This window comes from Crocodylus siamensis, chromosome 1 (assembly GCF_052110815.1).
Source record: "Crocodylus siamensis isolate JL-2025a chromosome 1, ASM5211081v1, whole genome shotgun sequence".
Lineage (NCBI taxonomy): Eukaryota > Metazoa > Chordata > Crocodylia > Crocodylidae > Crocodylus > Crocodylus siamensis.
This window is the reverse complement of record NC_143395.1, coordinates 271,616,986-271,632,898: the sequence shown is the minus strand read 5'-3', so window position 1 is coordinate 271,632,898 and position 15,913 is coordinate 271,616,986. Positions and strand designations below refer to the sequence as shown.

Genomic DNA, 15,913 nt, shown 5'->3' with positions numbered 1-15,913 from the left:
TGATTCTGGTGGTTAACTTTTGTAATCTGTGAAGTAGCAAACATGAAACCACGGTTTGCATTAAGCAGTAATATTCAGCCTGAACCCTGTTTTCTATCCAGAATAACTATTTTTCTTTTAATGGAATAAATTAAGAGAATACCAGAAAGTTTTAATTGCATGTGAAATGGCTTAAGATGGTGGTGGAAGGTTCATTAATAGGATTATGGAACAGCTTCTTTGGTCCTCCACAATGAATACACAACATGAACAAGATCAAGGAAACATAATGTATTGAATTTCTCCAACAATAACGTTTCATTTCCAAAAATAGAATATGCTTTAAACACACTTCATTATGTACATACCATATAAAACAAGCATTTAGGTTTCATATTTAATCATTTGTATTTAGGGGTCTATTTGAGTGTATTCTATTTCTGTGCCATGATAATTCAGTAGAAACATATACAAGGCAATATTTTATGACATTTGGATGTTTGCCTGTTCCTTCAGGTGAACTGCTCCATCAAGGTTCATAAGCCAAACTTATGGACGTGTTTGAGTATGAAGTGCAGGATTGCGTCCTAAGGCCCTCTATTCAGGAAGCAATTCAGTATAGACTTAATTTTAAGCTTGTGTTCATGGTAGTTAAGCATGTGATTAAGAACTTGCTTCAGCTAATGTATTTTCCTGAACAGAGATGCTTTCTGGAGCTAAGGCTTCTGTAAGGAACGCTTTACTTTCCACGTCTTTTTTTTATGTTCATTGTAGAATGTAAAAGCAATGTAGAAACATCTGAACAAGAATGCATTTTATACTATAAAGCAAAAGAAAAAAACTGCAGCTTTACTATGAAGGAGGAATTTAAGATGAACTCCTTGTTCAAAGACCACACCTGTAAGATTGTCACCTTACTTTATCTCTTTGTTTTACAGGTCAGACCTATTTAGCTAGTAATTAAAGGTAAAGTCTGTATTCTATCATCTCTTCTTAAATCTGTAACCAGGGTTCCATTAAAACACTTTACCTATATGATTTATTTTGAAAAGTAAGGAAAACATTTCTTTCAGGTACTAGAAATATTTTACCTGGAAAGAATTATTTATTTGCCTTTTGTCTCCTCTAACCTCCATTGTCTCCATTAATCTCTGCACATAAGATCAAGCTCATTTCTGTATATGTACAGGTTCACCACTTACTACTCTGCACAGTGTGGTGTCACCAATGCTTTTTTTTTTTTTTTTACATAAAGCAACATGAACAACAAGAAAGTGTTGGTATAAATGTACAAAGAGAAAGTTTCTTATGGAGTATCTTGTATTTAGGAAGTCCATAATCTTCATACAAATATATAAAATATTTCAATGTTCTGCATTCACTGGGATCCATTCTGTTTCTTTTATTAGGCCTGCAAGATAGAAGCCAGACAAGAAATTTAAAAAGTATCACTGTATTCCTGGTTATTTTAGGAAATTTCATGAAAGTGCACATAGAGTCTGAATGAGAATATATTCTTACAGCTCTTTCACTTTATGTAGTCATTTATACCTGTGCAGAATGAATATGTATGGGTGTGAAATATCATCATTTTGATTTGTAGCTGTTTCCACCCACTTCTTCCATCTCTTCCTAATGAAACTGTTGATGTTCTTTAGAATCAGAAAAGTGTCTAATTTTTATTTCAGCTTTTGATTTCCATGGTAGTCATCTTGGGACAGTTACGTCCACAGGTTAAATAATAAACATGTCTATGTTAAAAATTAACAGTATTTCCTCTTGGCAGTCCTATATGAGTTGCCTTTCAGTGTTACTGAATGTCCCGTGTTCCGTATTATGAGAAAAGGTAAATAGAAGCAGCTCCGTTATATTATCTATGGCATTCTTTAGTTGATATACACTTACCAGGCCCCTTCTCCAAACCAAAATGTTCCGGTCTTTTCATTGTCTCTTCATATAGAACTTTTTGTGCTCCTGTAATTATTTCTGTCATTTATCTCTGCACATCCCCTGTTTCTGCTTCTATTTTTGAATGACCAGTACAGAGCAAAGTATTCCAGGTGACACCACATGACAACATCTTTTTCTATCCTATTTTTAGGACAGAAAAACATCCAAGCAATTGGCTTAATATTTTTTGGGTGCTATCGGGACATTTGGAAAGCAGTTTTCATTGGCCTGTCCACAATGAGACTTTAGTCTTTTTCCTGAATACTTACAGTTAATTTAGAACCCAGCATAGGGTCTAATATGTTCCCTTTGAAATTAATGAAAGTTTTGCTATTGATTTCTATGGTGCCAGACAGGTCAACAGGCTTTGAAATTCAGGCAATTCGTTTTCTAAAGCTGTTTATGTAATCGATAAAGTTCTAAGGATATTGCATTTGGTGTAAATTTTACTATATTCAGTAAATCTTTACTAAATTTCTCAGAGAATGAAGCTGCAAGTATATGGAACATAAAGGAGGGAAATTGCCACCATTCATACTTCATGATTATTACATAAAACCTATTTTAGTTACTCTTCTCAGCTGGGCTAGGGACCAGACATTACACATAAACCAGTTTAAGTGATCAGAAACTGGTTTAAACCTGTAACAAAACAGATGTTCAGTGCACATAAGCCAGTTTGAAAATGGCTGAAACTGGTTTGAGATAAACCTGGTTGAATATCATATCGGACTTAACTGATTTGAGTTCAACCAGTTTATGCAATGTCTGTCCCAGGCCCCTTGCTGATTTAAGATAAATCAGACTCCCCCAGCATCCTGGCATGCTGTCTGGGCTGGGTGGGGCTCTCAGTAGGTCTTGTCCCACCCCTCTGCTCCATGGCTGCAGCTCTGGCAGAGGCTGCAAGCTGCTCAACCCCCTCTCCCTTTTCACTCCCTGGTAAGCAGGAATTCCTCCCTCCGCTCTGCTTTGTTGGAGGTGTCTGTGTATTAACTAGCAGACCGCATGCTGGCTATGGTCCGTGCTGTGACAAAGGCAGAATCAACAGGGAGAATCAACAGGTCACTGGTAATGTCCCTCTGTTATTTTTTTAATGGGGTTATAAACACTGAGTTAGAGGTGATAAACACTGTTATCAATTCACTGCTGGGTGAATCAGAGCATCCTGCCAGAGCCTGGCTATGCTCCACCCCCCTCAGCTTAGTACTGTACAAGGGAAGGGAGGGCTGCTCTAGCACTCCCTTTCCCCTGGCTTCTAGCCTGAGCCACTGCAGGCATGTGCCTGCATTTCTGGGATGTCTGTCTGGTTACAAAACTGATTTAGCCTAGCCAGGTTAAATTAACCTGCAAAGTTTGAATCAAAATTAACTAACCAGATTTAAGAAATTATGAAAATTAGGAAGATGTCTAACACTAAGAGTGTATACAGAAGTTACATTTTTCACAATGAGGCCCCTGAAAGTCCTCTGTAGCCATAACACAACAAACGTTCACAGCCGCAGAGCGCTTTTAAAATGGCTGATATGCGAAAAATTAACCCTCATCTGATGTAGTATCAGACAGAAGTACTCTAAGGAAGAGCATCAATTTTTGGGCAATTCTGCCCTATGAAGCTCAATTTTGGGCAATTCTGCCCATGTCCCACATAGCTTTGCAGAGCTGGTATTCATGTGGGTGAGCATCAGCCTAGTTCTGCCCTTGGGGCTGTCACAGAGAGAAGACAGCAGTAGCTGCAAAGAGACCGCATAGCTGGGGGGCTTCAACCCCCTCCCACCCCAGCTCCAGGCACAGCAGCCTCTGCCACTGTCAAGATGCTCATGTGGGAACCTGGAGTGGGGAAAGAGAGCCTCCCCTGCTGCACAGGCCCCCCCTCCCTGCTACCCCTGCTGGGGTTTTGGGGGGAGTCGGGCTGGGACCATGTAGCAAAGGGGGTTCCCTTTCCCCCACCACTCCCCTGTGCCCCACACAAGTGTCGTGACAGTGACATCCTTGTGGCTGCCACAACTGGAGCTGGGGCAGGAGGGGGAAATGGAGCTTCCCTGCCTTGTAGGCCCAGCCTGGCTCCCCACAAGACCTGCAGCAGGGATATCTGCGGGATGCCACACAGTGGGGGACCTCCCTTCCCCCATGCCCTCATGCAAGTGTCTTGAGAGCAGCAGCCTTGTGCCTACTGCACCCAGAGCTGGGGGAAGGAAACGGAGCCCCTCCCCTGCTCATGGGCCTGGCCCAGCCCAGCCCAGCCCAGCCCTTGAGACTGTCTGAAATGAAATGTTAAACCCTCAGTAATCAAAGCAGTTTTCTTATTTTACCATGGTTTAGTAAATGCCTACATAATATCAGTGCTACTTTCTTCAAGAAATCTTGTAGACAACTGACTTTCAACAAGAAAGTTACTTCTGCAAGCATCAAAGTTTTAAAAGTCTCCCTGATGGATTCCTAGTACATTTGATCTGAGCCTTCAAGAGGCCGAAAAGCGATGTATTCTAACCTGGATAATTGCATTCTGCCTACATACATTCCCCTGAAGTTTAAATTGGTCATATTCTCTTTCTGTGCCTGTTGCTGAATGCCAAGATGTGGGTGCTTTTCAGCTGTGGATGGAAAAACTGTTTCTAGTTACGTTTGGGATCAAACTGACCTTCAGGGGTGCATGTGGGGCTACTATTGATATTCTTATGAGCCTTGCTGTGTGCTTTTAAGGGTATAATTAGAGTCTTAATTTGTCAAATATTTAGGGAATCTGTCAGGCTAAAAGATATCAATGTTAGATGTTTAAGTACATTAAAGGCAGGTCAAGAAACGAAGATGATTTTTAGCATCACTTTAGCATGTTAAACATCTTGACGGTAATAATCTATTTTCTGTATGGGAACAGGGACTATAGCAAAGCTATTATGATATCAATGTAAGTAAACATGTTCCCCTATCCCCCTCTTCCTATGCACCTGAGCTTCAGTTTTTTATCTCAAGTCTCCTCCATTCTTCCATCATTCAGCATGTGAGAACTGAGCTGCAGCACTGGGGGTTCAAGCCACAATGTTCACTATAAATATGTTACTAGTAATAAGCCAAGTAATTTGACTGTATGGGTCACTCTCAGTCACTTGTTCAGTTGCTTCAGACATTTCCTGGACAGTCCCTGTAATACTGTACAGTTGTGCCCCATTTTCATAACTGCATTTCTTTGACCCTCAGCTCTTGTCAAGCTATATAAAGTCTGTAAAATGAATGTTTTAGCTCAATATGTATTATAGTAGTACTTAGAGTCCACCACTGATAGTGGAGCCCCATGTGGCTGATACTGCCTAAGTCCAGTATATGAGGCACTCACTTCCCCTACGATTTACAAAACCTAGGGAAAGGGAAAGGGAACTGAAATTACTTGTCCAAGGCCACAAAATGAGTCAGAGGCTATGTCAAGAATAGATCCTAAGGCTCCTGACCAACAGCTCATCAATCTGTCCACTAAACCATTCTGGGGACATCTACACATGCACTTTATTGCAGTTGACTAATTAGCTCTGCAGTAAAGCATCACCATCTACACATGCAGGGTTATTAGGCCAGAGTAAACTCATTAACTCCACCATAAAACAGTACAACCAACACAAATACTATCCTACAGTGAAATTATTTACTCTGCCGCAATGCATGTGTAGATGCTGGCTGAGGCTAGCTGGGGCATGAGGGTGCTACAGTGCACAGCCTGCCTTCTGACTAGCCCCACACTAGAGTATATTCATGCCCCAACCAGACCCTCTGCAACATATTGAGTGGGGTGGAGCAACTCCAGGTTAGCAGGCTGAATCCCCGGTTCCCTCTGCCAGCTGGCACTGCACTGCCTTAGCTCAACATATTATGGTCTCGGGCATATGTGTAAATGCTGCACCTAGAAGAAACATGCTCTAGTGCAAACTGCACTGGAATTTATTACATCGCATTAATAGCACGTGTAGATGCACCCCTGTGGGCCAAATTGTAACCTGCCTGGAATCTGCAGGTTATAAACTGTGATTTTTAATTTCCTTTAGCAAGCATGTAATTTTTTGGGCTGGATTCTCCAATCCACTGTGTTCTCTTTGCACCTCTTATTAATCACACAGTAAAACCAAATAAACTGGAGAATGCTTCTCAACCACGGTGCCATCAGATCCTTTCAAGGATGCTGTGGGGTACCACACAATGTTAGCACTATTAGTTGTGCAAACATGATTCACAAGATAAAACTCAGGATTTTCACATAGGAATAGTGTTCTATAGTGGTAAAAACATTCTGACCTGTTGTCTTTGAATTCTTTGCAATAGCAGAACTGCTCTCGTAGTTTTCTGTAGTCAAAAAGTCTGTGAAAACTAATTGCTGGCATTTTCTTAGGTGTCTTGAGTTTAACAAGGGTACCTCAAGTCTAAAAATGTTGAGAACTACTGGACTAGAGATTCCCCACTGAGGAATTGTCCATAAACATGACATAAACTGACCAGCATAAAATGGGTGGAGGTAACTGCAGTGTCTGTTTGCAGCATTAGTGGAGGGTAGGATGCATAAGAGAGCAAGGCTCTTCAACTTCTGATCCTCCACTGGCATAAAGTCTTTGAGGGAACTTGGCCCCCTGGAAGCTTTAATGATGTTAGAGGAGTCAGGCAGCTGAGAATGAGAAAGCTCTGACTAGTTCCCTGCAAACCTTGCCTCAGACCTTAGGCTCAGCAGAGAACAAAGTCCTTTATGTTAATTTAATTTACCAGGCACTGATAACATTGTCTTTCACTACTGTGGTCTCCAAGTGCTCTAGCTGCAAAAGGAAGAGCCTTGGCTACCCCGTGGTCTCCACTATTAGCTCCCCGTGATGTTCCAATCTTTCTGAACTCCCTCTGTGCTGCTCCAATTCCCTCTCTCTCAGCTCCCAAATGCACATTATTTTTAGAACACCAACTCCTACAGAGAGTGTGTGAACTCAGAAATAGTTTGCAGTGTGATACCTTAATAACCTTCAGAGTTAGGGTCCCTTGGTTATTCTTTCAGCTGCTGTAGCCTTTTCACCAGTATCTTTTGGGCTACTAAGTTCCCCTCCTCCTTTCCATCACTCATTTTAGAGCCTGGGCAGATTAGCTGTGTTTGTAGTGCATAAGTATATGCTGTTCTGATTACGAATGAATCTCCTGAATCAGAGCCTTAATCCTCTGCATTCCCAGTCTAAAATTCCCAGGAGGCTATTGGGCCCAATCCTGCTCAGAGTGAGGTCTATAAGGCTTTGCGAATATCTTTAACACAAGTAAAACACGGACCTTGAGTTTACTAAACCCAGCCATAGATGTTAAAAAGGAAATGATCGAATCTGTGTAATACTGAACCCTGATGCTAACTTAAACTAAGATAGAATTATTGACTTGAAAAGTCTCCAGAGAGAGTTTTTTCCAAGCAGCAGCCTTTTTTTTTTTTTTGGCTTTTTTCCAATTTTTCTCCAAAATGTAAAACATTTTGGCTAATTGGAGGTAGATTAAAAATGCTGTTGTAAAATGCAGCAGTAATAATTCAAACTGTCAGGCTGTTCTGCTCTGCTACCAAAGCATATCTGACTAAGGAATAAAATAGGGTAATACATCTGTATTGGGGCAGACATCATGTAGGTAGAACATTAGAATACGTGAAATACAATGGCCAAACAATGCTAAAATATGGGGAAGAGACCATTTGCAAACATGGAGCTAAAGGGGGCCACTTGAACATGTCTGCATGGCAAGACTCCAACATAATGATGTTATTCACATGATGGCTGAATTAAAGTTGCCTCTCCTCAGGCCCTTGCTAGCTTTTGACTTTTTAATCTTAATGAAGTTCTTATAATGCAATATTTTGTATGTGACATTATCCCAGCAAAAGAGAAGACATGCATACATTATTACCACAAAATACTACTAGAAAACAAGCAATTATGCTGAGTGCACAAAGGTTCAGTAAATGCCTCCCACTCGACAAGCTTCCAAGCTGGAAGACCACATGATGTTTATTCCTCACCAGGACCCATTTATAGATGTGTTACTCACCGCAGCCACAGTCATATATGCACTATTAAAAAAGGCGGAAAAGGTACTGTACATTTTGATACAGTAGAAAAAAGTGTAAGGCTTCCTTTACCATTATAATTTGACCAAGCACTCAGTAATGATATACATCACAAACCCTTAAACAGTATAATTAACAGAAAATACCAGCACTTCCCCTTTGACTTATATGTAGCAACACGCAAATTCTGCAAACTATTCAAGAGAAAACAGCATTTTATTTTCAGTAAAAGGGCAAACAGGAAGACTGTGATTTTTAAAGACAGGAGAGAAGAGACAGGATGAAAAGGAAAGTTTCCTCCCAATATATTAGAAGCCCCAGAAAAGGCTTTTTATTCCCAGAGCTTTTAAAAGATATCTGGACACTAGAAACAAGTAAGCATCCTGGGAATGAAAAGGATATTAAGTTCAGTAAAGTAAGAAGGAGACAGAGGTCATGAACTTGTATTAGTCTGCAGCAGAATTGGCATGAAATTCCAAACACACTGAACTAAAGAAGAAAAACTCCTAAAAAATAATGTCCAGGCCATATCATTAGTTAGCTTATTGGTCTTTAGGAAGCTGATGGTGTGAGGGAAGAACTGGGTTCCTTTATTTTGCAATTTAGCAGACAAGGGACTAGGTCATCCTAGACTAGAAACTCAAAAATTTTAGTGGGGAGGAAGGGGGACAGCAGCTGGCGTCATCTTATCATGCTGCCCTTACTTCTCTTCAGTACACTCCATCCACTGTGATCTACTTTACATTTGATTTCATATTTATATCTAATGTGATATATCTGGGCTGGCAGTCAACACAGGGGGAAAAAATCCAAGCAGTAGTTAAGTCAAATGCACTCTAGTCATACAGATAAGCACTAAAAACAGGACTGTAGGAATATGTTTGGTAAGGTTTGTCATATTAAAGTATACCATTAAAATATTTTTAAATGAATGATTAGTTTGCTTGTTTTTTACTTTGTTAATTTTCCGGACATTATTTCAGTCTTCTTTTCACATTGGCCTGATTTTGGGAATTATACTTTCACTTTTTATATTTTTTTCTAACTTGGGAAAAGTATTAAAAAAAAAAAGAATGAATAAGTTCCCTCCCCCCATCATTTCTGTTATCCCTTTATTCATCCCCATGAAAGAAGCTGTGGGGAAAGTAAAACTAAGTGAGGGAGCAGTAAGTTTTCCCCACCGTTCCAACCAAAAAAGAAGGAATATATATGGAAATTTTACGGAAAATTTTTTACAAAATAGAGGAAAACTTTCCCACAAACATTTTCTTAATTAAAATTTTAACAATAACATTTTGACCACATTTGTCATTAAATATCTTTTAAAATCCTTTGTATCTTGCCAGTTATTATTCAAATTAATTTGCATCTCCTTGCTGTGATGGTAACATTGAAAAACAAAGATAAATTTTAACTCTTTGGAGAGCTGTAGTTTGTAGTAGGAAGTGCGCAAGGAATCCACAGTGTGCTACTGTGTAGCAGGATGGCTAGTGACGAAAAATAGACCTTGAGACTGAAGAGCATAATGTGCAATAAAAGCATTACATCTAGTACCACTATTTTAAGCGCCTGTTTTGTCACAAGGCTGAGTTAGCAAATGCACTTGCAAAAGAGGGATAATTTGCTATAGTGGCTACTGATATGACGGCAATCAGATGGAAGCCTTTCAGATCAATATGTTCAGATAAAAAGCCAGTAGATTTCATCTTCTGCCAAAAAAGGGGGGAAAAAATTAGGACAGTTTCAGAAAAAAAGCTAAGCTAGGCATTTAGCTGATACTTGGCAATTGTCAGGTACTGCACAAGATTGACCTATTAGCCACCATAACATTTTAAGAAGTAATGAAAAGAAAGAATAGTATTTGTTTGTTTCTGCTTGGAGCACTTTTGGTCAAATGCATTATTACATGTGGTTGTTAGGATGTTCTCTTAAGTCTTAAGAGGCTGCAGTTAGTTAAGCATATCAGTTGATTTGTTCAAGCAATTTAGGTAGGCAGAAATAACCATGAGCAAGAAAGTAGATGAACAAATTATAGGTGTGAATATTATTCAGGGTGGGGTTTCACATTTATTTTAATTTAGGGTTAAAATCAGTTGAAAGAGCAGTTTGGTTTGTCACATTAAATCTTTGTTTTCACTTTGAGAACTGAAATGGCCAGGCATTATTCAAGTGCTGATTATAATAATTATGTAGAAACCAATCCTTTCTCCAAGGAGCTTAAAATATATGAAACGTATTTCTTACTCTGATGAATTGGCATGCATCATCAGTTGCCATCAAATCAACCATGTGATGACAGTAAAGAATTGTGGTTTTAAAGAAACCACAGACTCTTATCCTCTCTTTCACGCACACATGCACACCTGCTTTTCTGTTAAAGGGTCTCTGCTAGAATGAATATTCAACAACCAATTTTCCAGATGAGCTGTCAGTTTGTCTTTTTATCCTCTGCCTGAGGAGTAGTTTCATCTGATCACTTGGATGATCAGACCCCAGAAGTTCAGTAAGTTTAGAAGTCTTCTCAGTCAGGCTCTCAAGTCTTCCAGACACGGCCCCACAGACCAGGGAATCAAGCTGCAGAGTGTGGGGCTTTACAGTCTGGGACTTCCGAGATCAGAATCGAGAAACTGTGAAGGCTTGCAAGCTTGGTGCTGTACTGTTGGCCGCCTATGAGATCTGGCTCTCCCTGGGTCTCAGGAGTTCGTAGTGTGCCTAAAATGACTAAGAGCCTACATTTCTTGAACCTTTTTCTTATCTGTGCATCTACCAAATATTCTTTCTTTTTGGAGATGCAGGGGCTTATGTCTGATAGCTATCTAAAACAGGGGTTGGCAATATTTTTGGGTAGAGTGCCAAAAATACCCTCAACCTTGACTTTTTAGAAGTTTGTGCACCAGGGCAGACGGTGGAGGAGCCATGAAGGACCCGATCCTTGTTGTGGCAGCACAGCCTTGGCCTCTTCCCTATCATCTGCCCCAAGGCACATGTGCCGAGCAAAAAACCTTCGCGTGCCACGCTCTGGCATCCATGCCAGAGGTTGTCTACCCTTGATCTAGAACCTGGCTACAGACTTCTGGTTATTTCCTTCCAAATGAAGTGGTTCTCTACCAAGATCCCAGCTTTTGATAACTTATAAAATAGTTGCCAGCTTAGAAACATCACAACTTGCTGGCATAAAGATGTGATCAATAGCTTTTTATAGCTTCACAAGCATATCTTATACTTTATTTCCTAATCACATAAGACTGTTTGAAACATTACATTATGTTTGGATTTTCTGGGATTGATGAGATATAATTTTATACAAAATGGTAAATTATAGTGGGTCTGATAATTCTTTAGGTGGCACCATTTCAACTGCAGCTGTGACTTTTTCTACATGTGCCATAACTCTGCACTCCACAGTTATGTGGCTTATACCTTGTCTGGTTTCTTGTAGCATAGATTTATCTCTAATTCCAGTCCACCAGTCTCAATTGCCTGCACAGCTTATTTCAATTTTCTTTGTTTTCTTTCCCACTTCCCATAAATTAAAATGTCAAGGCTCTGTCCTGGGACCCATACTGTTCAACATCTTCATTAACAATGTGGACATTGGAGTCAGGAGTGGACTGGCCAAGTTCGCCGATGACACCAAACTTTGGGGCAAAGCATCCACGCCAGAAGATAGGCGGGTGATCCAGGCTGACCTGGACAAGCTCAGCAAATGGGCAGATGAGAACCTCATGGTGTTTAACACCGATAAATGCAAGGTTCTCCACCTTGGGAGGAAAAACCTGCAGCATCCTTATAGGCTCGGCAGTGCTACGTTGGATAGCACTAGAGAAGAAAGAGACTTGGGGGTCATCATTGACCACAAGATGAACATGAGCCTGCAATGCGATGCTGCGGCCAGTAAAGCGACCAAAATGCTGGCGTGCATCCATAGATGCTTCTCGAGCAAATCCAGGGATGTCATTCTCCCCTTGTACTCGGCCTTGGTGAGGCCGCAGCTGGAGTACTGCGTCCAGTTTTGGGCTCCACAATTCAAAAAGGATGTGGAGAAGCTTGAGAGAGTCCAGAGGAGAGCCACGCGCATGATCAAAGGTCAGGAAAACAGATCTTACGATGATAGGCTGACAGACATGGGACTCTTTAGCCTGGAAAAGCGTAGACTCAGGGGTGATCTGATGGCCACCTATAAGTTTATCAGGGGTGACCACCAGGATCTGGGGGAACGTCTGTTCACCAGAGCGCCCCAAGGGATGACGAGGTCGAACGGTCACAAACTCCTGCGAGACTGTTTCAGGCTGGACATAAGGAAGAATTTCTTTACTGTCCGAGCCCCCAAGGTCTGGAACAGTCTGCCAGCGGAGGTGGTTCAAGCACCTACATTGAACACCTTCAAGAGTAAATTGGATGCTTATCTTGCTGGGATCCTATGAGCCCAGCTGACTTCCTGCCCTTTGGGCAGGGGGCTGGACTCGATGATCTCCCGAGGTCCCTTCCAGCCCTAATGTCTATGAAATCTATGAAAGTCATTCCTATAAATAAGCCATGTGAAATCTCAGTGCATTTCTTTTGGTGGTTTTGAATGGCACTGGAAGCTAGAGACAGGTAGGTAATTAGCAATGTTAGTGTAAAGTCAGGCAGAAGGCAGGGTAAAGAGGCAACTTAAGAATATAAGAAATGCCAGACTGGGTCAGACCAATGGTCCATCTGGCTCAGTATCTGATAGTGTCTCTGACAGTGGTGGAAATGGATGCTATGGAAGGAAAGCATTGAATTGGATATCTCTAGAGCAGCGGTTTTCAACCTTTTTTCATTTTCAGACCCCCTAAAAAATTTCAAATGGAGGTGCCAGATCCCTTTGAAAAATTTGAATGGAGATGTGGGCTCCTTTGGATTGTAAGTGTGGGTATTCACATACTTTTTGTTGATCATAGTCAGCTTCCGTGGACCCCGCTTAGACATAGTCTGCGGACCCCAAGGGTCCATGGACCATAGGTTGCAAATCTCTGCTTTACGGTAATCTATCCTATTCAGTACCCTCCCTAACATCCACCATTACTAGTTTAGAGATGTCAGAGGCAACATCTCCAAACATTCTGTTCAACAGCTGTTAATAGCTCTATCATCCATGAATTTATCCAGACACTTTTTGAACCTGGCTATGCTATCTGCCTCTACTACTTCCTGTGTCAATCAATTCTACAAGTAACCTTGAGCATTGCACAAAAAGTACTTTCTCCTGTTACTTTTAAACATGTCATCTAGTCATTTCAGCAGATATTCCTTAGTTCTAGCATTCTGGGACCTGATAAACAACAGTTCCCTGTTTACTTGGTCCATGCACTTCATGAATTTATAGGCCTCTATCATATACCCCCTCAACCTCCTTCTAACCTGAAGAATCCTAGTCTTTTTAATCTCCCCTGGTATGGCAACTGCTCTGTGCCCCTGATCATTTTGGTTGCCCTTCAAATGACCTTATAGACTAACTAAATCAGAAATGCATAAAACTTATGAAAGTTGTCATCTTCACACTGGCCAAGATGGAGGGGAACTTTTTGCAATTCACTAGCTGCACCTAATAAGGAGAATATTGTTGCACTAGGGAAGAGTCCACAGAGACTTGGAAAGCATAGCTTCCCCAGAGAGAAAAATATATTTTTCCTTCCTTACTGCTTCACCAAATCTCTTAAGGTCCATGCATAGATGGGTGTGCCCCATAGCAACAAGCACGGCAGGTGAAGTCACTCCTTGAGATTAGGTTCATGTTTTATTAAACTCTACTCATTCATCCTATCCTGACTACTTTGACAAGTACTAGGTTTGTGACTGCAGGCTGTCATAATAGCATAAATAATAGTATCCTCCTTTTTTACAGGATCTAAGAGGTGATTATTTTACTTCTATGATTAGGTATATAAAGGAACCTGTTAAAGAATTTTAAGAGTTTCAGAGTAATAAAGAATTCACAGGACTTGGTTTATTGAGAAACTAAGACATGAATAAGGATATTTCTAAGGACAAATTAGCTCTTGCTCTCTTTCATTCCACTAAATAGAATGTGAGATGCCCCAAGGTGAAGATATTAGCAAATAAAGCACTTGAGAAGGAAATGACCTAAAGCCTGATCCTGTGAGATGCTAATTGCCTCCTGAATGGTTCTGAGCATTATCAAGTCCCATTGACTTCTTCACAGAGAAGGTGGTTATTAAACTAGGAAAAACCTAGTAGCTTGCTTTGGAGGCAGCCTTGGAATAGGGTGTTTCTAGCACCCAATATGGTCCCCTGCCCCTGATACCCAATATCCAGGGCGTTGTTTATATTTCTACAATACAAAGAAGTGTGGTCATCAAAAATATAATTTATAATAAATTCAGTTCAAAATCGGGAATAGTAGGACCCAAATGCTAAGTAAGTACCAGAACTAAATAAAAAGAAATAGGAAAATGGAGGCTTGTCCCATGTAAGGCTTGTCACAAGGTATGGACAAACATATATATGGAGCCATTTCATAGTTTCATAGTTGGTAGGGTGAGAAGGGACCTGAACAGATTATCAAGTCCAACCCCCTTCCATGGGCAGGAAAAAGTACTGGGGTCAAACGACCCTGGCAAGGTATTCATCCAGCCTCCTTTTAAAGACCCCCAGGGTAGGAGCCAGCACCACTTCACTAGGAAGTTGGTTCCAGATCCTAGCTGCCCTGACCATGAAGTAGCGCCTCCTGATGTCTAATCTGAATCTACCCTCTGCCAGCTTGTGACCGTTATTTCTAGTCACTCCTGGTAGTGCTCAGGGGAACAGGGACTCCCCCAATGCATGCTGGTCCCCTCGACCAGTTTGTAAACGGCCACCAGGTCCCCCCTCAGCCTTCTCTTATGAAGGCTGAACAGGTTCAGGTCCCTTAGCCTCTCCTCGTAGGGCCTGCCCTGCTGACCCCTGATTATGCGGGTGGTCCTCCTCTGGACCCTCTCATGTTGTCCACATCCCTCCTGAAGTGCAGCGCCCAGAACTGGACGCAGTACTCCAGCTGCGGCCTGACCAGTGCTGCATAGAGGGGGAGGATCACCTCCCTGGACCTGCTTGAGATGCATCTGTGAATGCATGACCAGGTATGGTTGGCTTTCCTGACTGTGTCCCCACACTGTCAGCCCATGTTCATTTTGGCATCAATGATGACTCCAAGATCCTTTTCTGCCTCTGCACTGGTAAAAAGAGAGTCTCCCAGTCTGTAGGTGTGCTGCTGGTTCTTCCTCCCCAGGTATAGTACCCTGCACCTGTCAGTATTGAAACGCATTCTGTTCTCATCCGCCCACCCCTGTAATCTGTCCAGGTCTGACTGTAGCCTATTCCTCCCTTCTAGCATGCCTTCTTCTCCCCACATCCTAGTGTCATTTGCAAATTTGAACAGCGTGCATTTTACCCCTTTGTCCAAGTCGCTGATGAAGATGTTGAACAGCGCGGGCCCGAGGACCAAGCCCTGGGGGACCCGACTGCCCACATCCCTCCAGGTTGAATAAGACCCACCCAACACCACTCTCTGGGTGCGGCCCTCCAACTCATTAGTGACCCATCTGACTATGTAGGTATCAATGCCACAGTCTCCTACTTTTTTTTCAAAAAAGGGGAAAAGGGGACGCCTGCTCTAAACCATGCAACGGCTCTTAGGTTCTAACACTTACATGTGAACAAGTCTGGAATGAAAGAAATGCAACAAACAGTTCCAACTTTAACACTGCTTCACCCAGGGTTAAAGCTGGAACAATTTTGCTGTTTGTATGACTCCTGGCCTGTCCTCACATAATTGTTAGAAAGTAACAGCTGTTGTGCGCTCACAATGAGCAACTCCTCTTTTGTATGTGTGTCCACACACAGTGATTAAAGCCCAATAAAGGTAGAGCCTTAACTTTCACTCGCACTGAACCATTTGCAGGGTTG

At 41.6% G+C, this 15,913-nt stretch overlaps 1 protein-coding gene across 1 annotated transcript in view; it reads right to left on the bottom strand.

Moving 5' to 3' along the window:
* Positions 1-255: 255 nt before the first annotated feature.
* The window catches only part of SMPX (small muscle protein X-linked), a 67,179-nt gene continuing 51,521 nt past the window's right edge, over positions 256-15,913 (bottom strand). The window contains exon 5 of the mRNA XM_090062356.1: positions 256-1,390. The gene's annotated coding sequence lies outside the window, so the exon portion shown is untranslated. The remainder of the gene's footprint in view (positions 1,391-15,913) is intronic.